At 39.7% G+C, this 25,095-nt stretch overlaps 1 protein-coding gene across 6 annotated transcripts in view; it reads right to left on the bottom strand.

Moving 5' to 3' along the window:
• The window catches only part of LOC140736115 (disks large-associated protein 4-like), an 835,615-nt gene that overhangs the window by 553,294 nt on the left and 257,226 nt on the right, over window positions 1–25,095 (bottom strand). For 4 of the 6 annotated variants that reach the window (XM_073061900.1, XM_073061899.1, XM_073061904.1 and 1 more), the window contains exon 3: window positions 7,472–7,553. The exons of the other annotated variants lie outside the window; for them this stretch is intronic. The gene's annotated coding sequence lies outside the window, so the exon portion shown is untranslated. The remainder of the gene's footprint in view (window positions 1–7,471; window positions 7,554–25,095) is intronic. 6 annotated transcript variants of the gene reach the window in all.

Here is a 25,095-nt window from a genome sequence, read left to right as displayed (position 1 = left end):
CCATTCACCTTCCTTCTTCCTGTAACCTTTCATCACCCAGACTAATCAAGAAACTATCAACCATTGCTTTAAATGTACTCAATGATTTGGACTCCACTTCAGTCTGTGGCCATCATTTCCATAGATTCGCCACCCTCTGGCTAAAGAAATTCCTCCTCATCTCTGTTCTAAATAGCCGTCCCTCTATTCTGAGACTGTGCCCTCTGGACCTAAACTCAACCACTATAGAAAACATCCTCTCCACATCCACTCTATCTAGGCCTTTCACTATTCAATAGGTTTCAATGAGATCCCCCTTTATTCTTCTAAACTACAGCGATTACAGGCCCAGAACCATCAAATGGTCCGCATATGTCAACTTTGTAATTACTGCAATCATTCTTGTGAAATTTCCCTGGAGGTTCTCCAATGCCAGCACATCTTTTAGGGTAAGGGGTCTAAAACTTCTCACAATATTCTAAATGCTGCCTGACCCATGCCTTATAAAGCCTTAGCAGTACATCCTTGCTTTTATACTCTAGTCCTCTTAAACTGAATGCTAACATTTCATTTGCCTTCCTTACCACCAACTCAACCTGCATGTTAACCTTCAGTGAATCCTGCACGAAGACACCCTATGCACTGCTGATTGTTGATTTTGAGCTTAATAGCATCTTACCTCTTTCCTATTGTATTCTGATGAAAACTTGAGCCCACTATAGCAAATGTGGCCTCAGCAAGGCATGTACAATCATGGCATTGCTACTTCTAGTCTAAATGCTGTGCCATTAAGTGTTCTTCACCATCATCTTTACATGCAAAGCTGCTTTAGTGGAAATGTACACTTGGGTTTCTCTGTTCTACAATCCTCCCCCATGCTCAACCATCCACTGCAAAAGCCTTCATTGTTTCCAAAAATTAACACCTCACGGTTATCTGAATTAAACCCCATATGCCATTCCTTGTCCCACTCACCAAGCTGGTCAACATCCCTCTGTAAATCCTGGTTACCATCTTCACTGTTAACTGCACCTCATGTTGTAGTGTAAACTGCAAACTTAATAACCATGCTTTCACATTCTCACCCAAATCTTTAATATTGATGATAAACAGCAATAGGACCAGCATCAGCCCCTTGGGAACACCATTAGTCACAGCTGTCCAGTCTGATTAACTTTCCACCATCACCCTCTGCATCCTACCATCTAGTCATTGTGCATTCAATCAGCTGGTTCTCTCTGGATCCCGTGTGATCTAACTTTCCCAATGCAGAACCGTATCAGAGTCAATACTGAAATACATATACACTGTCTACTGCCCTGCTCTGATTGATCTTCTTTAAAAACTCCTTGAGACATAATCTTCATGCATGCCCCTAGGAACAAAAGTGCATAGCTCGCTGTAAACAATGTCACTGGTAAATAAGGTGGTGAAGAGGGTCCTTTGCATGCTGGACTTCATTAATCAGGGTGTTATATTTGTTGCACTGAGTATAGGAGTTGAGAAGTTACTGTACAGTTATATAAGGTGCTGGTGAGGATAACTTGGAGCATGACAGACTTAGAGTAAGTCCTGAAAAGTGGTTGAAGCAGCCAAACTAGCAATATCTAGAAGCTATCTAGACAAGTACATGGATAGGAAAAGTTTAGAATGACATGGACTAAATGAGGGCAGGTGCAATGAGTCAACAAAGACAACACAGTCAGCATGCATGATTTAGGCTGAAGGGCCTGTTTTTATTCTGTGTGACTATGATCTATAAACTTTCATTGGTAGTCAAACATTGAAAAACATAGATTTAAGATTAGAAGGAGAAAGTTTAAAGGAGATTTTTGAGAATTAAAGGCAAGATTTAAAAAAAACACAGCTGGTAGTCGACTGGAATGCGCTCTGAGATGAAATGGCAGAAGTAGATATGATAGCAATATTTATGAAGTAATTCCACAGATGTATGAACAGGCAGGGAATAGAGGGACATAGACATTGTGCAGGCAGATGAGATTAATTTACCATAAGATACAGCAGCAGAATTAGACCATTTGGCCCCTCGAGTCTGCTGCATCATTTAATCATGTCTGATTCATTTCCCTTTCAGCCCCAATCTCCTGCCTTTTCCCTATATCCCTTCATGCCCTGACCAATCATGAATCTGTCAACCTCTGCCTTAAATTTGCATAAAGACTTGGCCTCCACAGCTGCCTGTGGCAACAAATTCCACAGATTCACCACTCTCTGGCTAAAGAAATTCCTCCTTATCTCCATTCTAAAAGGATATCCCTCTATTCTAAGGCTGTGTCCTCTGGTCCTAGACTCTCCTACCATAGGAAATACCCTCTCTGAATCCACTCTATCAAAGCTTCTCACCATTCGATCAGTTTCAATGAGATCACCCCTCATTCTTCTGAATTCTGGTGAATACAGGCCCTGAGCCATCAAATGCTCTTCATACAACAAGCAATTCAATCCTGAAATCCTGGAATTTAGATTGGACTCAAAACAAAACAGCTCAGTCATTGACTTCAGAAAGCCAACCAAGATCTGTCCTGATGAAGGGTATTGGCCCAAAACTTCTTCATAGATACCCCTCAAAAGATGCTGCCTGACTTCCTGAGTTCCTGCAACATTTTGTGTGTGCTGCTCAAAGGTTTCCAGCATCCGCAGAATCTCTTGTTAATGTATATTTTTAAATTGCTTATTTGAAATCACCACATGCTAGACCTCGAAACAAATACATTTATCACTATCCACAGAGAAATCTCAGCATATCTGTGGGGAATGTACATTCTGCCATCCATCATCGTGAAGGACTTAGTTAATAACTGTGTAGCCTCAGGTTAATAGACGTAAAGAAAAAAAGCTTCTAAAGAATGTTCTTGTTTTTCTGTAAAAAGTAAAATCAGAACATGTGGTTAATAATTTTTCTCATTTAAGGACTTTAAAAATTCATTTCATAAAGCAATTATGATGATGGCATATAATGCACATCTTCCATCTGTGTTAAGTATGCAATGAATCTTAACGCAAATGCTAATGCACATCGTAAAGGCTGACAATAATGATCATGACCTGCAATAAAAGCAATCTGATATTTTGTGATGTTGCATCTCCTAAAATCCATAATACTTAATTATCTTGATACTTAAACATCCTTTGTTAGCAACATATATCTTGACGTACCACTGGGACTTAGAAGAGCAATTATAACACTCGGAGGCAAGGCTTTCTGGACACATCAGTCAACATGCCTCACGTTTTTATATGTTCTGCGGTTCAACGAATGGAAACAACAGTGCAAGAATTCTAAACTGCAAGGCAGGCAGAGCACACTGCAGAACCAGTAATTGTTCCAAGTGTAAAAAGGGAGGTGGAGAAGGCATCATTAAAGATGCTCAGTTTCCAGTGATAATATGAATCCAATTAAAACTGAACAGTATTCATGTGACATTTCAAAATGTCAAAGGAATTTAAATCCAGCAACTATGCAGGCTACAAATATTTTGTGAGGCGATCCTTTTTCATTTCAAGAAAATTAGTGTTTTACTTCTGGAGTCCAGGCCACAGCCTAGGCCCAGAGTCCCCACTGAAAACCAGCTCCTAAATAAAACCAAAACAAACTTGCTAATTTCATCCAGTCCAATGATCTAATCAACAGCTGCGAGGACAGAATGTGGCTGTCCTATATGGCCCTGCCCTCCATTCTACATTGGATTTTGTAAGGGACTGATAGATCAAGGCAAAAATCATGTAATTGGTTTGTTATTGCCACATGCACTGAGATACAGTGGAAAAAGAATCCATACAGATCATTTCAAAACACAAGTGTGTCAAGGAGATAAACAATATTAACTTGCAGAATATGGTGTCACAGTTCCAGCTACAGAGAGAGTGCAGAACAGGTAGTAAGGGCTATGATGAAATGGGTTGTAAGGTCGAGACACCATCCTTATTGTACAAGTGGTCCATTCAATGGCCTTGTACAAGCTGGATATAAACTGCCAGTGTCTGTCCTTGGCAGGTTTCCAGGTTTATCTCCTGGAGTTAGGCAGAAGTACACTAGAAAGCCAAAAGACTTTATGCTTTTAATAAGACTTATATTTACACACGTGCTCAAGGTCATATTAGAAAAAAGTGACCATGATTCTGCAGCTGGGGTATATGGGAACGTAGCAGACCACTTTGGACGTGCGTGGACTAGCAAATGTTTGTGTGGCTTGCATCATGGACTGAGTTGCACCCATGGTTTGGGCAAGGCAGACAGAAACCTCCTTCTTGCTTGAATGAAATAGACCTGCAATAGGGGACCCAAATTTCTTTTTACTTCTCAGTATCAAAGGATAACCGTCATGAATAGCCGTCCAAAGCATAAGGACTGAAGAATACTGAGATAATCTTCATTGCTCATGAAAAGTGTTTTAGTACTGACATATATAATACTAACATTAGTTTTGTAACCAACCTTTACCATATTGAATCAGCAGGAAAGGACATCAGAGAAACATGCATCTCTCATTGATTCCTATTTAAGAACAGTAGACTCTACATCATAAATCAAACACAGAACTACAGCTCTAGAAAAAGCCCTTCGGCCCTTCACATTTACATCAATCATTATGCCAATTTAAGGTAACCTCATCCATCTGAACGTGGGCCATAATGAGTCCTTCATCAGTCCAGATGAAGGGTCTTGGCCCGAAAGCTCAACTGTTTATTCCCATCCATAGATGCTGCCTAACCAGCTGTGCTCCTCCAGCACACTGCATGTATTGTTCTAGATTTCCAGTATCTGCAGTACCTCTTGTGTCTGTGCATATATCCCTGTATTCTTTGCCTGTTCATTTGTCTGTCTAAATGAACATTAAACTTTGCTATTAAGGGTCTTGTTATTAACAGAGTACTATATCTTTACATTTGATAAGCTAAAGTGCAACACTCCACATTTGACGGGTTTAAACTCCATCTTCCATTTCCCTACCCATATCTGCAACTGATCCATAGCCCACTGCATCATTTGACAAGATTATACCCTACCCACACCACCACCCATCTTTGTATCTTCTGTGAATTTACTCACCCATCCACATTTTCATCCAGGCCATTTATGTATAACACAAGTAGTTGAAATTGACATCAAATGGGGATCGTTAGCCAGCTATAGGGTTTGGATGGGCACTGGTAGAGTTGGAGGTGGGCTGTGTTTAAAGGAGAAAGCGGCAAGACTATCTGAGATTATCAACAATATGAGCCTCATTTAGAGTAAACTGAAAACAAGCAATCCAAACCCCCGGTGGACTTGAAATTACAAACTTGTTTAGACCAAATTCCCTTTTCTGGTCTTTCCTCATTTTCACCCTATCCTTAACTTGCCAGTGATTGGAACTCTTTCTTCTGCTCCAGCACCATATATGAGCCTCTCTGTGTGATAGGCTTTATGTAACATGAAGCAGAATTCTATGGTTGATAATTAAATCAGCTTCAGGTTGTGTTTGACCATCCTTTAAGTTTAATTGGTGTAACTTTGTCTGCAGCTTTCTGTATCAGAAAGTTGGATTTATGAAAGACGCTACCGTCCACATATAGAGAGAACATCCATTGTCATGGCGTCATCATTCTGTGACATACAGAAGAAATGGATGATTGGCACTGGATCCAAGCATCTGTCTAGAAATGTCCACATATTCTTCCATCTCTGAGAGGTGCACATTTGAGAGCTAACGTCTTTGTTAACAAGTGCTGCTGGCAGGATTTCTAGTGCCTTGTTGGCTTCCTGAGTGCAGTCTGCAGCTGACTCAACAATCAAGTAGAATTTGAATGTGGTCCAGCTTAAGATGGACATGGACGTAACAAAAAAATGCTTCCATACATAAAGTGTGCATATGCCCAATTACTGTCCAACCTTCTATGAATATTCCCACCTATAACAGAGGGAAAATCAATGACTGAAGCAGGTAAAGGCACCAGGATATGATGTCACTGCAGGAGTTCCTCAGGTTGTGTCCTTGGCACACAAATCCTGCTATAACAATGGAAGCAGCTAAAGAAGGCAGAATTCCCCATCATCTGGAGATGGGTTTTCAATACAGGCTTTGCCAAGAGCACCCAAATCACATGGGAAAAGAGGGAATGCAAATCACATCTCTTTCATCCTGGAACCCTTTTCCATTTCAAAGTGTATAATGTCAACAGCGCCTGCAAACCAGGAATGAATGAATTTTGAAGAACTGACACACTTACAGATAGAAAACTGACAGATGGAGAGAGTGTCCCTTGTGGCCTCTCAGAAAGAAACTAAATCACAGATGCAAAAGGCTGCGGCTAATTTTGTGCCATAAATCCTATTGGAGAGGGTGCACCGGCCCAGAATGGCTTGGGTTTGTAACACAAAGTTTTCTTACAGACTGATACTCAAACAGTTCTAGGGGAATCATTCTGTTTCTTCAGAGAGTAATTAGACAGTCATTATGACATATTGATTAAACAAGTTATTGAACAACATTGCGTAAGCTCACTCACAAACCATCTCATTATTATTCTTAAGACACTTGGGGCAGCATGGGAGCGTAGCAGTAAGCATAATGTTATGATAGCACCAGTGACCTGAATTCAATTCCTGCTGCTCTCAGTGAGGAGTTAGTACCTTGACCCGTGACTGCCTGGGGTTCCTTCCACACTCGAAAGACATACAGTTAGTAGGTTAATTGGCCACATGAGTATAATTGGGAAGCACAGGCTCGTGGGCCAGAATGGCCTGCTACTGTGCTATATCTCTAAAAAAAAGTAGTAGCAGCTGGCCTATACTTCCTCTCATATAAGCATAAGTGACCTGAAGGGTACTCAGTGTAAACTTGAGTGCATTGTTGTGCATACTCGTATGCAAGTCGAACCATTACAGAAAATTGCAAAAACGTGAAGCAGTAAACGTTTATACAACCTACGTGCTTGTAGTTAATGTGTACCTTTATTAATCTTAATGACCCTGAGCAAGTAGCCTTGCTAGCATTCTTTCTGATCTTTCCGTGCTGATCACTATTTAGACAAAAAACTCATTGGATTCTCTCAATTACTTAAATGCACTCTGATCTGCACGTATTCGTAGGACATCTGGCCTTCTACAATGAGCATCTAAAATTGCCATCTAAAATGACCAAAGATGGGGGCAATAATTGCCCCCTGCACTTTAACTGTTACCAACCTATTCTTAGTAGACATAGACAATAAAATCCTCTTTAAACGAATATATATTCTTTTTTAGATGTTTTCTCAACTATAAGGTAATCTGTGAATCAGGCATGTCTCAATCTATATTTTCAGTACTGCCAATTCTAAACAACATTAATCTAACTTCTTTCTCGATAATCATTATCACATGTTCATTAGAGAAGTTATTGAGCAACACTCTGTTCACTCACAGACTATTTAGCTATTATTCAACACCAACAAACAGTAATACAAGTTTAAATAATATTCAAAACCTGAATCCTTTCGTATTACTTACCTAGCACAGGAGTCTAGCATTCAAATGTCCCATCAGCTACCATTCTTCGTGGTCTCGTAATTAATATGCTGATTTTTGAGACCTGCATTTCAAAACAAAATTGACTCTATCAGTTGCGTGGATTGATTTGATCAAACCAAATGATCACCTTCACGTAACAAATCAATATTGCCTTCAAAATGGATGAACTTGCATTAAATAGTAAGTCTAATTCGATCTGTCCTGATTCCTCTAGTCTGCTTGATTTATCAATCATAACGACCTTAAGCAATATTTTATGTTGTTTATATCATATCCTGGTGTATGCAATAGCTATAAAGAGGTTTATAATAAATTTGTCAATTTTTGATTCTGCTACACTTCTGAGAGTGGTGTGGTGGGTGGACGATCCACAGTAATCAGACAGAAGCTATTTGACGACACTTAGAAGGAAAATAATGATTGATAGGTGCTGAAAATGCCCTTGTTTTTTTAGCCTTAATTTGGTGAAAAGTCAATTCAACGTCTAAATTCTAATTTAATTTATCTTCCGATCTCAGAAACATTGGATGTCTGAATTGATTCCATGTTACGACAATCAGGTTCCCAAAATACTTCCCATGTGCATTTTCTAAAACTAGATGTACTTAAGTAAAAATATTCTCAACATATTTTTATCCACTTAACAAATCCCCATTTTCACCCTCTATTTAAAACAATTTGATTGAATTTGACACACTGTTGAATGCGTCCAAACTAATCTGTTATCGGGTACAGCTTCTTGCTTTGCCTTGTTCTTATCACCTAAAATGTAAGAACACTTAAGCTTCAAAAAATATATAACTGAGAACTCCCTACAAAGTAACACACACAAAATGCTGGAGGAACTCAGCAGGACAAGTAGCATCTATGGAAATGAATAGATAGTCGATGTTTTGGGCTGAGACCCTTCTTCAGGACTGGGGTGGGGGGGGGGGGGTGGGGAGGCAGGGAAAGATGCCAGAATAAAAAAGTTGTGGGAGGGGAGAAAGGATAGCTAGAATAGACAATAGACAGTAGGTGCAGGAATAGGCCATTTGGCCCTTCTAGCCAGCACCGCCATGTGAATGTGATACATGAAGCCAGATGGATGGAAAGGACGAGGGCTAGAGAAAGGAAGAATCTAATAGGAGAGGAGAGTTGACCATAGGAGAAAGGGAAGGAGGAGGAGACCCAGGGGAAAGTAATAGGCAGGTGAGAAGAGGTAAAAGGTCAGAGTGCGAAATGGAGGCAGGGTGGATTAGGGGTGGAATTTCTTTACCGGAAGGAGAAGCCAATATTCATGCTATCAGGTTGGAGGCTACCCAGAGGGAATTTAAAGTATTGCTCCTCCATCTTGAAGGTAGCTGCATCTTCACACAGTAGGAGGCCATGGACAGATATGTCAGAGTGGGAACTACTGAACTAACGCTTTGGATTCATCTCAGTGTATACACTGAGCTCTCTGATTCCTGTGGAATAAAAGCCTGCCATTCCCTAATTGTTAACTTTCACCCATGGCAAACATTGAGAATGTTTTCCCCGGTTCCACAGGCTTTCTGATTTTTCCTCCTCTTACTGTAAAATCTTCCTTTAATTGTCTCATACATTTAGATTGAATTTTTAGAACACTTTCCTCTCCTATTACTTGGATCCACACCGAGTCTGCCACGTTGTTGTAAATTGTGGTGCAAGTCAGCACACACTCAAGAATCGGAGGTTGTTAACACTTCACTCTTCCTTCACTCTCTAAGTAAGAGAAAATTGACCCCATTAGGGCTCTGCTCTAGCTCTGAACTGCTGGAATAGACAATTCTATTTCAATTTAACTATTGGTGTTATCCACCCACATTCTAAAAATACTCCTGGAATGTAGGCTAGACTTGGTGAGAGATCTTTCAATTTAATGTTATCGTCATTAAAAATGTACAAATAATATCATCACTACTTTCTGCCCTGTACAAAATGTGCAAAAGGAAATAACTTTATATGTTGAATTACTGATCTCTATGATTGTGGATTTGAACATTTTATGCTGAATTTCTGATTATTTTAAATCTTTGTGATATTCATCAATGCAAATTGCCTCAGTAAAATCTCTTTAATCCCAATAACGGGTATCCAATTGGCAGACGCTGCTGATCTTGTGAAAAGGTTTAATTTCACAGTTCAATGGTACATGACACATGAAGCAATGCACATTTGATGAAAAGCCAAACAAGATTATTTCAGACAAGGATGATAGTATTTGTTTTCAGAAAGTTAGGACACAAAGCCACATCACCTTAGCATCTTCTTTTAAAGCTACACATAATTATTCAAAGGCATTGCTCAGCAAGAAATTTAAGATTTCATGCTATTCCAACAGAATATGTAAAGATATTTACAATTCTAATATTTATTTAAAAAAAGCTCTCATACTTCCCAGTGGAGGCCTTGGGCAACACCATCAAAAAGGAACTGAATTTTCAATATTTAATCTATTCTATATACGATATTAAAATGAAATCATTACACCGGCTGCTTAATTGTTTGTGGAGTGATACTGGTATCATATGTAGCATGTAATATAATCACCTTTAAAGGCTCTAGCTTACTTTGGGAATGATAAGTTATTATAAATACATGTAGCATATCTGAGGGGCATGAAAAGATTTTACAATACTGTATTCTATCAGTAATGAATAACCCACACAGCAGAAATGAAAAACTTCCAAGTCGACATAATGTTTCCTATTATTGTGTCAATGACAAATGTGTTTAGAAGCTGGATCATAGACTACTCTTCTTCTCCATGTTATCCAGTTGAAAATCAGTTTGAAGTAAATGTGGAACTTATCTCCAATCATATCATGACGAGCAGGAAATTCAATTCATGCTAAGTCATCCTAACAATCCTGATGCAATTCTGGTATGAAGCCACATCCCTTTCCTGTGATCCCCTGGCCAATGCTGTTTTTATGTACGTTACATCATTCTGAAAGAGCATGCTGCAGTTGAGAGGTCCTGATGTACTAAATTATCTAATTTTGCAGTAAAATCAATCAATGCACAGACTATTATAATATTCCAGTAGAGTAATGAAATCTGCAGATGATCATGATACATTTATCTATTTCAAATAAGTATCCTTACATTGCTGAAGTCTCAAAGACTTCCAGTATCCTCAACTCCACTTGTGAGCTGTACACAATTGGCATCCACTACCAATGTTATAGTTATTCATCTCCGCACTTTGTGGCGCATCAGGCAGCAACCTTGAAATATTAAATTTCTTTAATATTTTGACTTTTTTTTATTAGGCCGAGTTGCTAGCTTGACCCTCCGCCCAGCACGGGTGGGAAGCGTGCAAGGAGCCAGCTGGATTCGAACCTGGGACCAGTGCAGATGCCATTACACCACTGGCAGACTGTACCAATATTCTAATTTCAAAGTACTAACAATAAAAATGCGGTCAGTTTCTGCCAAGAGATATGCCCTATTTATAAATCCAAAAATACCAGCGGAGGATTGGTCTTGCACCAAATTCCAGGCTGCGTGCATGACCTTATTTACAATCCAAAATATGCATGCCGTAAATATCTTCATGTTAATTCATGTTAAAACAATCAACTGGTAAAGAACTTTGTGCAATGAAAACATGAGTGTTTGGGAGTTTTGCTCCTAATGTTTCTTCACTCATTAAAATTAATAATTCATTTTCAATAAAATTACAGATTAAGTAGATCATAGAAATCTCTGTGGTAAAAGTCATTTTAGGCTCTTAGAAAGCAGCTGCTGAAACTCCACTTAAAAGATTTTTCATTAAAATAAAATCTATATGAATCAGGGGAATCATTCACATTGGTTAAGACAATGGAAACAACAATTGGAATAAATAATGAGAACACTGCGGGAGGTGTTGAAAGAGGAGCTGCAAATCTCCATTTTTTCTAACTTACATGGATGACTTGGATAGCGAAACAAACCACAAACTTGACAAAATAGAAAACTGGAGCAGAAGAGACAGATCCTGCAGTAAAAGAGGTCAAAGGACTACCGGTAATTATACAACTGAGAAATTAAGTAAAAAACATTTAACATCAGAAATTGGTTGTAAAAGTTCATAATTTCATAGGATTGACATGCACATGGTGAGTTTAATGCACATAAGTTTTGGTTAAATCAAGTTTGATCGACCTGTTGAAATCTCAAGAGAAACTACATGCTATTTTTGTTATCTTATTGAATTAAATTGACTTTATTACTTACATCCTTCATATATATGGAGTAAAAATCTTTACATTATGTCTCTGTCTAAATGTGCAATGTGCAATTATAGTAATTTATAATAAATATTATGTATTATGGTATTTCAATAGCTTTTCAAAGCAAATAATGAAAGATATTCAAAGGGAGCTACTGAGAGTTTTCAGAGGTGGCTTGTGCACTGCTAAATTAAATATATTTTACACAGCTGGCTAAATTCCGTGATGTCAATGTTTATAGCAATTTGTTCCCAATTCCTCTGGGCATTTCAATGTTATCCTCTAAATATGTTTTGATCATTGATTTTGAATATTAATTTAGGATGTTAGTGAATATAATAAACATTTCATTGCAAATGCCCCATTAACTCTTTATTCATAATGGTTTTTTAAAATACCCTATATAATGTTGTTCTGCCCTTAATTTCTCATTATCCCTTCTTGAACACATATCCCTGAAATCTTGTTGGTTTACTTTTCTGGATTCTTCATCTCTAATCACATGAATGGGAGATCTCCCATGCAGAAAGCAACATTTCTTGAAATGTTTAGATTTCTGTCACCCAAAACTGAAAAAGCCTAACAGCTCTGGCAAACAGTCTGCAGACACACCGCAAAGTGGCACGGTAAATGCTTATAAGAAAACAAGCTACAGTTTGCAATAAAGCAGGATGCCAGTTGAAGAAGTGAGTCAAGTATTTGAATTTGTTAACCACAGCTGGAGTGACTAAGGTAATAACACAGTTAGAAAATTATTCCGCAGTTAACAGAAGTTCAAACAGGTATAATCAGTTCCAGTTACCATGACCGGTAAAGGAAAAGCTCTACTGCAGATGACTAAGAAGTGAGCCAGTGTAATAGTTGTCAAGTAAAAATTTCCATTGTGACTACAAGACTGAGCAATGATAATTATTGTCTGCAACCAAAATAAGATTGCTACCAATATAGCAGCTTCTTATGTGACACTACCCAAGACATCTGCTTAATATAAGCTTAACATTTTCCAGGCTTTAAATGTTGCGGTGAGTGGTCATTTAATCACCTTTTGAACATTGTTATTTGCTTTGAAGTCATTAACATGCAACAACGATTATTGTGCTTTAAAAATGAACTGTGATATATTGTATTTATTAGTGTTTTTTAAAATAGAGAAAGAACATCAAGTTGTTACAAACAAAATAAAAAATCAAAATAAAACACTTCAAAAAAATAGTAAAATCAGCTTTTGCACTTAAAACATGTAGTTAAAAAGCATTAAACTGAAAATATTATTTGCTTCCCCTTTGCTTTCCTCTCAGCAACCCAACTTCCCCCATTAAAGTCAATCTTGTCACAACTTGGCACAGGATCTGGGAGCCAGTTCCCCACAGCAATTTCTAGTGAATCCAAGCAAGACTGAATTCTGCTGAACAATTCTTGGCCCATTGCTGTTCATTACATTTGAGGCCTACAGATGCCCACTCACCCTGAACCTGCTTCTAGTTACTGGGTAAACTGCAGCTGATCCACATAAACAGATAAAATCCAGAGCTGGGAGTTGAGCTCTCTGTTAATTCACGTCTACACACATGAACTCACCTTAATGATATTGTTATGTTGAAAGCTTGATGGATTTCCCATTGAGGCTACTGTGGCAACTTTTTAAAAAATTATTTTTCCCCTCTTAATGTAATCTTTCTGTACCTCATTTCTCCTCTCTAACTTATTTAATCTCATTCAGAGTCAAAAATGTCATTAACTCAGGGAATAGATGTTAATCATGAGAATCACCAGGGCCACAGCTGCCTGCTACCTTTCCAGATAGATTTAGCTTGAGGATGAGGAGTGTTTCATGGCTCTGGGCCTGTACTCACTGGGATTCAGAAGAACGAGGGGTGATTTCATTAAAACCTATCAAACGTTGAAAGGCCTCGATAGAGAGAATGTGGAGAGGGTGTTTCCTATGGTAAGGGAGTCTAAGACCAGAGGACACAGCCTCAGTATAGAGGGGTGCCCCTTTAGAATGGAAATAAGGAGGAATTTCTTTAGCCGGAGAGTAGTGAATCTGTGGAATTTGTAGCCACAGGTGGCTATGGAGGCCAAGTCAGTGGGTATATTAAGGCAGAGATTGACAGATTATTGATTAGTCACAACATGAAAGGTTACAGGGAGGAAGCAGGAGAATGGGACTGAGAGGAAAATAAATCAGCCACAATGAAATTTTGGAGCAGACTTGATGGGTCTAGTGGCCTAATTCTGTGCTTATATCTTATGCTCTTATGATTTGCAGAAAATAAATTTAACCAAATAAACATTTTCTGTATTGCTTGCATTAGTTAGTTTCTGCCTCACATATCAAAGACCTTACTTTGGCTTCAATGCACTGCGATACAAGTATTGAAAATAAACCTACAAGCATGATTACAGTAGTTTATTTCATATAAAGAAATCTTTACACTTTGTTTTGGTACATGAGCAAATCATCCAATATGATTGCTTATCCAAATTGAGGCAAATACATTCATTGGGATGTCTCTGCACTGATTAATGCTAAAATTACTCCCAAACATATTTTAAACATGAGAAATTCCACAGATGCTGAAAATTCAAAGCAACACACACAAAATGCTAGAGGAACTCAGCAGGTCAGGCATCATCTATGAAAATGAATAAACAGTAAAATTTTTGGGTTGAGATCCTTCTTCAGGACTGGAAAGGAATAGAAGATGGGGGAAGGGGATGGAGGATAGCTAGAAGATGGCATGTGAAGCCAGGTGGGTGGAAAGGTAAAGGGATGGTGCGTGGCCAAGTGGTTCAGGCTTTGGGCTAGCGATCTGAAGGTCGTTAGTTTGAGCCTCAGCCAAGGCAGTGTGTGTGTCCTTGAGCAAGGCACTTAACCACACACTGCTCCTGCACGTTTATAGCCCAGAGGCAGTGGTTGGTGCAGTATGGACAAGACAAGAAGGAATCTGATAAGCGAGGAGAGTAGACCGTAGGAGAAGGGGAAGGAAGAGGGAACCCAAGGGGTGGTATTAGGCAGGTGAGAAGATGTAAGAGGAAATGTAGCTGTGATAAGCACTTGGATGAAGAGTGAGAGGGCAGCAGAGATCACAGAGGGGGAGCAGCGAGAGAGGGCTCCCATCAAAGAGAAAGTTCTTCAGGGTAGACAGCCCTTGAAGAAACCTCACAGTGGAACAGCGAATCATGAACACAGGAAAGTCTGTAGATGCTGGGAATCCAAAACAACACCCACAAATGCTGTAGGAACTTTGCAGGTTAGGCAGCATCTACGGAAATGAATAAACATTCAACATTTCGAGCTAAGCCCCTTCTTCAGGACTAGGAAGGCAGGGGAAGACCTTTGTTCTTTATTTAAGTGTAAGCACATGATCTTTCATCCAAATTCTGCTTTACCTGCAGCCTGGGTGCCTATCTGATAACAAAGTGGTACTCAAAACTAGAGACTTATATCTAATCCCACTATGCTGATTCTCTCTTTTCTCGATTTAATCTATCACGACGCAAGGAATCATTCCAACTTTCACTGCATTCCATGTATTGCAAGCACACCCATCTTTAGGCAGCAAGACTAAATACTGTATGTACATAACATTCTAGAAGAAGTCTCACCAGGACCTTGTAAAATTAGATGTTTGTATGCATGACCTTAATTAATCTTGCAATGAAGACAAAAACTACAATGGTCTTTCTAACTGCTTGCTGCATCTGCATGTTATTTCGCAATGATACGTATATAAGGACACCCAAGCCATTCTGAACCCTGAGCTCCCAACCTTTTTTATGACATGGACCAACACTGTTGAGCAAGGAGTCTGTAGACTGCAAGTTTGGAATACCTGCTCTAAACAAAAACTTCTCACTATTTTGTGCATCATGGGCCCTTTTCCACTTAGCAGTCTTTGTTAGCATCCCTTTTTGAAGCTAATTTAAGAGGAACTAGGATGATGGATTGTTTTATGAAGAAAGATTAAGATTTGTCAATACCAAATGAAGTTCAGAAAAATGAGCGGTCACCACATCAAGCCAGAAGATTTAGAGATGGATTAAACAAATAGATCCCAAGGTGCCTTTTTAAGGTTAGAATGATACAAGAAGTCTTTATTTAGAGGGCTACAAATGATCAAAAGTTAATGAACTGAAGAGTGTATCAGCAGATTTTTGAACACTTTAAAAGAAGCAAGAAAAACTGACATTGGACAGCAAAGTAAATATGAGTTGCAGGACTGGCCTACGTCTTATTAAATGTCAGTACAGTGACTTGTGGCAGAGTGACCTACTCCCACTACTTATGTTCTCACATCAGGTTCTTACAACAGTAAAACCTCTTCAGTTGCATTCTCCCACCAGAACTTGGCAAGCAAAGCAAGCAGGTCACATTTTCTTCAGGGAATTACACATGCTGCAATAAAGAAGGCATAAATAGGATGAAACATTTGTGTGGTGTCAAGTGTGAGCTGTTAAAATAAAATGCAATTAGGGAATATAGATCCATACTTAAACTAAAGCTACAAAATGTGACCGCATGTTTGAAATTGAAAGAAAGTTGATTCAGGATCTATCTGATTTAACTATCTCTATTCAGAACAATTGGTTCCTTAAGGTTGTTATTGCTGGGGGTGGTAATAGAGACAAGCTCCCACTACCTATTAAATGCTCCCAATGGCGCGCGCCTCAAATAGCCTCTGACAATCAAGTCCAGCTCCTGGCCCTCACACGTGGATTAGCTATTAAGCCCGGTGGCAGGAGAAGGGGAAAAGGCGGGTTACTGGTGCCTTAAAACCAGTCGCTTTGGGCAGATGGGACTCATCAGCTGTGGATGGCAGCTCATCTAGGAGAAGAAAAACTCTAATTTCAAACCTCCGCTGCATTGTGCCTATACCCACTCATGGGGAAGGCTTCTGGAGTAAACCCCGGGGGAAAAGTCCAGAGCAGGGGCCCCTAAGGCAGTCCTACATTGAGTTCAATGCTGACTGGCATCTCCTGCGATGCTGCTGGTACCAAACTGTATCAGTCTATGCCATTCCAATGGGTTCATCAGATGCATGGAGAGGGCGAGGTTGCTACATGGGCAAAAGCTTGCTCTCCATATCATACTGCCCAGGCTTGAGTATCTAGACAGCTAGAATGCAATATCACTGGTCAACTCTGATCAACGGAGAATTACCTATCACAATTTAGAATAATTTTTTTCCACGAAACGGTAATTTTCTAGTGAGATTAACTGACGGTTTGCTGTATATTGGGAAAAACTGTTGTAGAAGCTTTTTAAAAATGCAACTTCCTCTAAGCTTTTTAAGTTAATTTACATTAAAATTCCCACAAAATTCGAAGTTTAGAATCTTCGATCACAGTTTCTAATTCTATTCTTCGTAATTGGCACTTCATTCACAATCTGGAATCATGACAAAGGTTATCATGACACTGAAATTTAACCTGTTGAATTGCCATTGTTCTAATTGTCTTCAGTTTTATAAAATTGCTGAAATTTAGTCTCTTTTTGGTCCATCAAGCCATGTCAGCTATTCCAAAGTCATTTCAATTATTTTCTGAGTACTGAGATTTCGAAAAAATGCCTCTCAAAAGAGGTAACATTTTAGCATCAAATGGTCACAGAACATCACAAGATTTGCCAAAAGTTATTTTATAATTGACACCCATCCAGTGTGAGGTTATGCCTTTGAATTGCTCGTCATCTCTGCCCAGTTAACCAATTTTTACCCAAACTCCAAAATACAATGAAATATGAAAATAGTAAGAGGAAATGAGGAAAAAAATGTGAGAGCATCTGCCTCATACAATTTGAATCATGGCTCCTGACAGCTGCACTCTAAGAAGTAAATGACTTTAAGTGATGTGCCCTACATAAAAGTGTGGAAATGTATCTGTAACCCTGAAAGTCTTTATGAATTTGCAACTTCTGTAAAGTGTAATGTGAAATCCAAAGGTGCTTTTCTAGGTTGGATGGGCAAACTTACAAGTTTGTGTGTTTTATGGGAGGAAGCTGTTTTTTTTTAAATGACAAGAGATCTGTTTTATGGCCAGAGAGGATGTTTTGACAACAGAAGTAAAGAAGATAGAACCCCAACAACTGTGAAAACAAGATAAGGATAAAGATAATGGAGGAATGTAATGTTATAGAGCATCGTAATTACTGTTCTCTTGTAAAAAAGTATAAAAGTGGCTGAGACAAAACTATTTTTTCAGATGAAACTGAGCTGGAAATATATCTTCCTTTGCAAGTAAAATAATAAATACATTAAGACTGTGATCCGCTCTGAATTTGTTGTAGTTTGTATCTGTATATTAGAAGACCGAGCTGAATAGTACACAATAGAAAAAATGAAAATCTCACATTTTATGTTGGACATGCCTTAAAACTGGTGGGAACAATATTGGATTGAATATTTAATTGTTAACTATGATAATTGTGATTTAGAATTGTAGCCTCCAAGATTAATTACATTTTATATATTGACCAGACTAAGGCTGCTTTCTTCTGAGAGAGGATTTATGCAAGTGCCTTTTCGTTGTTAGTTAATTTAAAATCGGCTTACTCATAATTCCTCTTGAACCTGTGTTTAGTTTGGTGATGTGAACTTTGCACATCAAATTATGTTGATTCATTCTTGCAGGGCAGATTGTTCTAACTACATATAAGTTAGTACGTCAGAGAATAGTGACTCATTGTTAGCTATATATGTAATGTCAGGCACCATTTGGTTGCTTCTGATGGCGTAAGGCTGCTGAGGTTTAAATGGATTAAGATCAACAATCGCCTGTGGCCAGATTGATGTGACTGTGCACACTTATCACCAGCATTTTAATGTCAGCTGAGGAGAAGTACTGATGCTCCTTTGGTAGGTAGATCTGAACATCAGTTCTGGTGATAATTATGATGCGGTAACATCAGGGTATGGTGCACTGTGTCTGTTCTAAATGTCTGTCAGAATCAACTTTCTCCCGGCTAATGTGAAGTTCCAAAGAAAAAATGGGAAACAAATCTTTGGTTTATCTTAATGGAATGTACCTGTGCCTGACTTGGAAGCCAATGACTCAGATTCAGTAATTTGCATTTAAGACCTTAACATTCAGAACACTAACTCAGTAAATAAGTACAAATTTCTTGTTGAATTGAGCCATCTACTGCTATCTGTGAGACATCACCGGAAACAGCAATTTAGTCTAATTCAAATCATCTATTTATCCCAAGATATGAATTACTTCTGTGTATTTTGTTCAATTTTTGTAGTGTACATAAGCAAATTCAGCAATTGTGTCCCATCATACCAGCATTGATAATACCTCTACCAAATTCAAGAACAAACAGATAGCATAGCAATTTTGAGATGGAAACTACAGTAGATCTATACATAAAACAATGTGATTAAATAGGTTTTCACAGGCAATACCTTCATCCTATTATACAAAAAATACCAGGAGGTGCCAATTCCATTACACCATTACAAGCAAACAAGTGTACTGACAGCACTTGTGGAGATGGCAATGTGTCACTGTTCTCTAAGGTAACAGCTAAGATGCAGTTGGAATAAAAATGAATCAACATCATTTCATGTGCAAAGTTCACTTCAGCAAATTAATACAAGGAGGGTGTCAAAAGGAATTCTGAAATATGAATATTCTGCATAAACTAATGAGAGAAAGTGTTGTATAAATCACAGTTAAAAGTTCAAAGTAAATTTATTATCAAAACACATATATGTCACCATATACAACCCTGAGATTAACTTTCTTGCAGACATACTCAGTAAATCCAAGAAAAGTAATAGAATCAATGAAAAGACCACACCCAAAAGGGCTGACAAACAACCAATGTGCAAAAGACAACAAACTGTGCAAATACAAAAGAAAAAGAAATAATAATCAATAAATAAGCAATAAATATTAAGACCATGAGATGAAGAGTCACTGAAAATGAGTCCATGGGTTGTGGAAACAGTTCATTGATGGAGTGAGTGAAGCTCACCTCACTGGCTCAAGAGCCTGATGGTTGAGAAGCAATAAACATTCCTGAACCTGGTGGTGTGAGCCCTGAGCCTCCTGTACCTCCTTCTTGATAGCAGCAGCGAGTAGAGAGCATGGCCTGGGGGATGGGGGTCCCTGATGAGGATGCTGCTTTCCTGTGACAGTGCTCCACGCAGATATGCTCAAAGGTGGAGAGGGCTTTATCTGTGATGGACTGCACTGGATCTATTACTTTTTGTAGGATTTTCCATTCACAGTTATTGATGGTTCAATACGAGGCTGTGATGCAGCCTGTCAATATACTCTCCACCTCACTTCTATAGAAGTTCACCAAAGTTTTAGATGTCATGCCAAACCTTCACAAACTTCTAAGGAAGTAGAGGCACTGCCATGCTTTCTTCACAATTGCACTTGCATGCTGGGCCCAGGACAGGTCCTCTAAAGTGATAACACCGATGAATTTAAAGTTGCTGACCCTCTCCTCCTCTGATCCGCCGATGACTGGCTCATGGACCTCCAGTTTCCTTCTCCTCAAGTCAATAATCTGCTCCTTGGCAAAAGGTTGTTGTTGTGATACCACTCAGACAGATTTTCAATATCCCTCCTCTTTGTTCACTTGTCACCACCTTTGACTTGGCCAATGACAGTGGTGTCATCAGCAAACTTAAATATGGTATTGAAAGAAAACACCCATAATGTGGCTAATATACAATTGTAAATAATAAAGGAATCTGTAATTCTAGGTCATTATAATGTTGCATTTATCAATTAGGCATTCTGTACCATGAGGGTTATTGAGCTGAATGACGCATGCATCCATCACTATTCATGTTCCTATTTCATTTATTAACTTGTGTTTTTGATAACATCAATTGCAGGAAGAATATGTATTTTTCATTTAAAAAATCACTCATCTGATAACAATGACACAATTAAGCATGTGAAGAATAGTGTGACCTAAAAATACAAGACCCAAATCATGCCCAGTTCCCTTATGATCATACATTATGGACACAGTCATGGTTATCTCTCTGGCATCTCTAGATAGACAATAGACAGTAGGTTCAGGATTAGGCCATTTGGCCCTTCTAGCCAGCACCACCATTCACTGTGATCATGGCCGATCATACACAATCAGCACCCCGTTCCTGCCCTCTCCCCATATCCCTTGACCCCGCTATCTATAAGAGCTCTATCTAACTCTCTCTTGAATGCATCCAGAGACTTGGCCTCCACTGCCTTCTGGGGCAGAGCATTCCACATATCCACCACTCTCTGGGTGAAAAAGTTTTTCCGCATATCTGTTCTAAATAGCCTACCCCTTATTATTAAACTGTGGCCTCTAGTTCTGGACTCACCCATCAGTGGGAACATGCGTCCTGCCTCCAGTGTGTCCAATCCCTTAATAATCTTATATGTTTCAATCAGATCCCCTCTCATCCTTCTAAATTCCAGTGTATACAAGCCCAGTCGCTCCAATCTTTCAACATATGACAGTCCCGCCATTCCGGCAATTAACCTTGTGAACCTACGCTGCACTCCCTCAATAACAAGAATGTCCTTCCTCAAATTTGGAGACCAAAACTGCACACAATACGCCAGGTGGGGTCTCACCAGGGCCCTGTACAGCTGCAGAAGGACCTCTTTACTCCTATACTCAATTCCTCTTGTTATAAAGGCCAGCATGCCATTAGCTTTCTTCACTGCCTGCTGTACCTGCATGCTTGCTTTCATTGACTGATGTACAAGAACACCTAGATCTCTTTGTACTTCCCCTTTTCCTAACTTGACTCCATTTAGATAGTAATCTGCCTTCCTGTTCTTGCCACCAAAGTGGATAACCTCACATTTATCCACATTAAACTGCATCTGCCATACATTTGCCCACTCACCCAACCTGTCCAAGTCACCCTGCATTCTCATAACATCCTCCTGACATTTCACACTGCCACCCAGCTTTGTGTCATCGGCAAATTTGCTAATGTTACTTTTCATCCCTTCATCTAAATCATTAATGTATATTGTAAACAGCTGCAGTCCCAGCACCGAACCTTGCGGTACTCCACTGGTCACAGCCTGCCATTCCGAAAGGGACCCGTTAATCACTACTCTTTGTTTCTTGTCAGCCAGCCAATTTTCAATCCATGTCAGTACCCTGACCCCAATACCATGTGCCCTAATTTTGCCCACTAATCTCCTATGTGTGACTTTATCAAAAGCTTTCTGGAAGTCCAGGTACACTATATCCACTGGCTCTCCCTTGTCCATTTTCATAGTTACATCCTCAAAAAACTCCAGAAGATTAGTCAAGCATGATTTTCCCTTCATAAATCCATGCTGACTCAGACTGATCCTTCTACTGCTATCCAAATGTGTCGTAATTTCTTCTTTTATAATTGACTCCAGCATCTTTCCCACCACTGATGTCTGGCTAACCGGTCTATAATTCCCTGTTTTCTCTCTCCCTCCTTTCTTGAAAAGTGGGACAACATTAGCCACCCTCCAATTAGCAGGGACTGTTCCTGAATCTATAGAACATTGGAAAATGATTACTAATGCATCCACGATTTATAGAGCCACCTCTTTAAGTACCCTGGGATGCAGACCATCAGGTCCCGGGGACTTATCAGCTTTCAGACTCAACAGTCTATCTAACACCGTTTCTTGCCTAATATAAATTTCCTTCAGTTCATCCTTTACCCTAGTTCCTTTGGCCACTATTACATCTGGGAGATTGTTTGTGTCTTCCCTAGTGAAGACAGATCCAAAGTACCTGTTCAACTCATCTGCCATTTCCTTGTTCCCCATAATAAATTCACCCGTTTCTGTCTTCAATGGCCCAATTTTGGTCTTAACTATTTTTTTTGCTATTCACACACCTAAAGAAGCTTTTACTATCCTCCTTTATATTCTTGGCTAGTTTACCTTCATACCTCATTTTTTCTTGGCGTATTGCCTTTTTTGTTATCTTCTGTTGCTCTTTAAAAGCTTCCCAGTCCTCCGGTTTCCCGCTCATCTTTGCTATGTTATACTTCTTCTCTTTTATTTTTATACTGCCCTTTACTTCTCTCGTCAGCCACGGCTGCCCCTTACTCCCCTTAGGATCTTTCTTCCTCTTTGGAATGAACCGATCCTGCACCTTCTGCATTATTCCCAGAAATACCTGCCATTGTTGTTCCACTGTCTTCCCTGCTAGGGTATTGTTCCATTGAACTTTGGCCAGCTCCTCCCTCATAGCTCCATAGTTCCCTTTGTTCAACTGTAATACTGACACATCCGATTTGCCCTTCTCCTTCTCAAATTGTAGGTTAAAACATATCATATTATGATCACTATCCCCTAATGGTTCCTTTACCTCGAGGTCCCTGATCAAATCTGGTTTATTGCACAACACTAAATCTAGAATTGCCTTCTCCCTGGTAGGCTCCAGTAAAAGCTGTTCTAAGAATCCATCTCGGAGGCACTCCACAAACTCCCTTTCATGGGGTCCAGTACCATTCTGATTCTCCCAGTCTACCTGCATGTTGAAATCCCCCATGACAACTGTATCATTACCTTTGCGACATGCCAATTTTAACTCTTCATTCAACTTACACCCTACATCCAGACTGCTGTTTGGGGGCCTGTAGATAACTCCCATTAGATAACTTTCTACCCTTAGAATTTCTCAGTTCTATCCATACTGACTCTACATCCCGTTTCTATGTCCCCCCTCGCAAGGGACTGAATATCATTCCTCACCAACAGAGCCACCCCAACCCCTCTGCCAGTCAGTCTGTCCTTTCGATAAGATGTATATATTTGAATATTCATTTCCCAGGCCCTGTCTGCTTGAAGCCATGTCTCTGTTATTCCCACAACATCGTACTTGCCAATTTCCAACTGAGCCTCTAGCTCATCTACTTTATTCCTTATACTTTGTGCATTCATATATAATACTTTTAATTCGTTACTCCCCTCTCCTTTCATATCAATTCCTATTTCACTTGGCCATACTGTATGATCTCTTCTTGAGCTTTCTACTCCATTGATTCTGTTGTCCTTTTTAACTTTTCTTATTTTCACTTTCCCTTCAACTCCATCCTTATATTTTCAGTTCATCTCCTCCCCCCCACTACTTAGTTTAAACACATCCATGTTGCAGTGGCAAACCTGTCTGCCAGAATGCTGGTCCCCCGCCTATTAAGGTGCAACCAGTCCCTTTTGTACAATTCATCCCTACCCCAAAACAGATCCCAGTGGTCCAAGAATGCAAGTCCTTGCTTCCTGCACCAGTTCCTCAGCCACACATTGAAATCCATTATCTCCCTGTCCCTGCTCTCTCTAGCATGAGGAACTGGAAGCAAACCAGAGATAACCACCCTGGAAGTCCTGCTTTTTGGCCTTCTTCTGAGTTCTCTGAAGTCCCGCTGCAGAATGTCCTTCCTCTTCTTCCCGATGTCATTTGTGCCGACATGCACTACCACTTCCGGCTGTTCACCATCACCCTTGAGGATTCCCTGCAATCGGTCCATGATGTCCTGGATCCTAGCACCAGGGAGGCAACACACCATCCTTAAATCTCACCTGTTGCCGCAGAAACCCCTTTCTGTACCTCTTACTATGGAGTCCCCTACTACCACGGCTCTTCCTGATGCCTGACTCCTCGGCTCTGCTTCTGCACCAATTGTCAGCTCCACTGGTTGTTTCATTCAGCATATGAATTCCAGAATTATACCAGTGTTTTCCATAAAAGTAGATTTTCCTTTCGTGTCTTGTTCAGTGGGAGGCGGGGTGGAGATACGTCTCTACCACAGGAGGTGTAAAGCGCTCCTTCCCTCTGCTAGCAAGCAGGTCACCCATGGGCAAAGTGTAGCACCTGCTCAGTTGCCCCCCACCACCCCCACCACCGATCAGGGTTATGTGAAACCAAGGGAGCAGGTGGTGGATGGCCATATGAGCAGCTGGTGCACATCATGTCCTGGTTATGCAAACACTGACACCAGGTAGACCATTTCTGAATCATATTGACAATGATTGGGGTCACCCGTCTTGTAAAGACACTGCCAGTAAGAAGGCAATGGCAAACCACTTCTGTAGAAACATTTGCTAAGGAGAATCAAGAACAAACAAACAAATATTGGGTTTAATCATGGTCACGAGACCACGATTGCCTACATTATATGACACAGCACATATGATGATCCTGTTTAGCCCATTACTGTTCATCTTCCCCAATTGATCCTTGTTTCACATTGATCTTTCCACCAATGTGAACAGCTTCTCTATCTTCCTCATAATAATCTTGTACAGTCTTCTGTCCAACACTTCTGCTGAAGTTTCTGTGTTGTTGAGTGCCATCATGGCGACCCTGTGGACAGTGTAGTTGTCCAGAAGTAGATTGCTCAGCCTTTCTTC

Source organism: Hemitrygon akajei, chromosome 11, assembly GCF_048418815.1.
Source record: "Hemitrygon akajei chromosome 11, sHemAka1.3, whole genome shotgun sequence".
In the NCBI taxonomy this organism is placed as follows: Eukaryota; Metazoa; Chordata; class Chondrichthyes; order Myliobatiformes; family Dasyatidae; genus Hemitrygon; species Hemitrygon akajei.
This window is presented reverse-complemented; position numbering and strand designations above follow the sequence as displayed.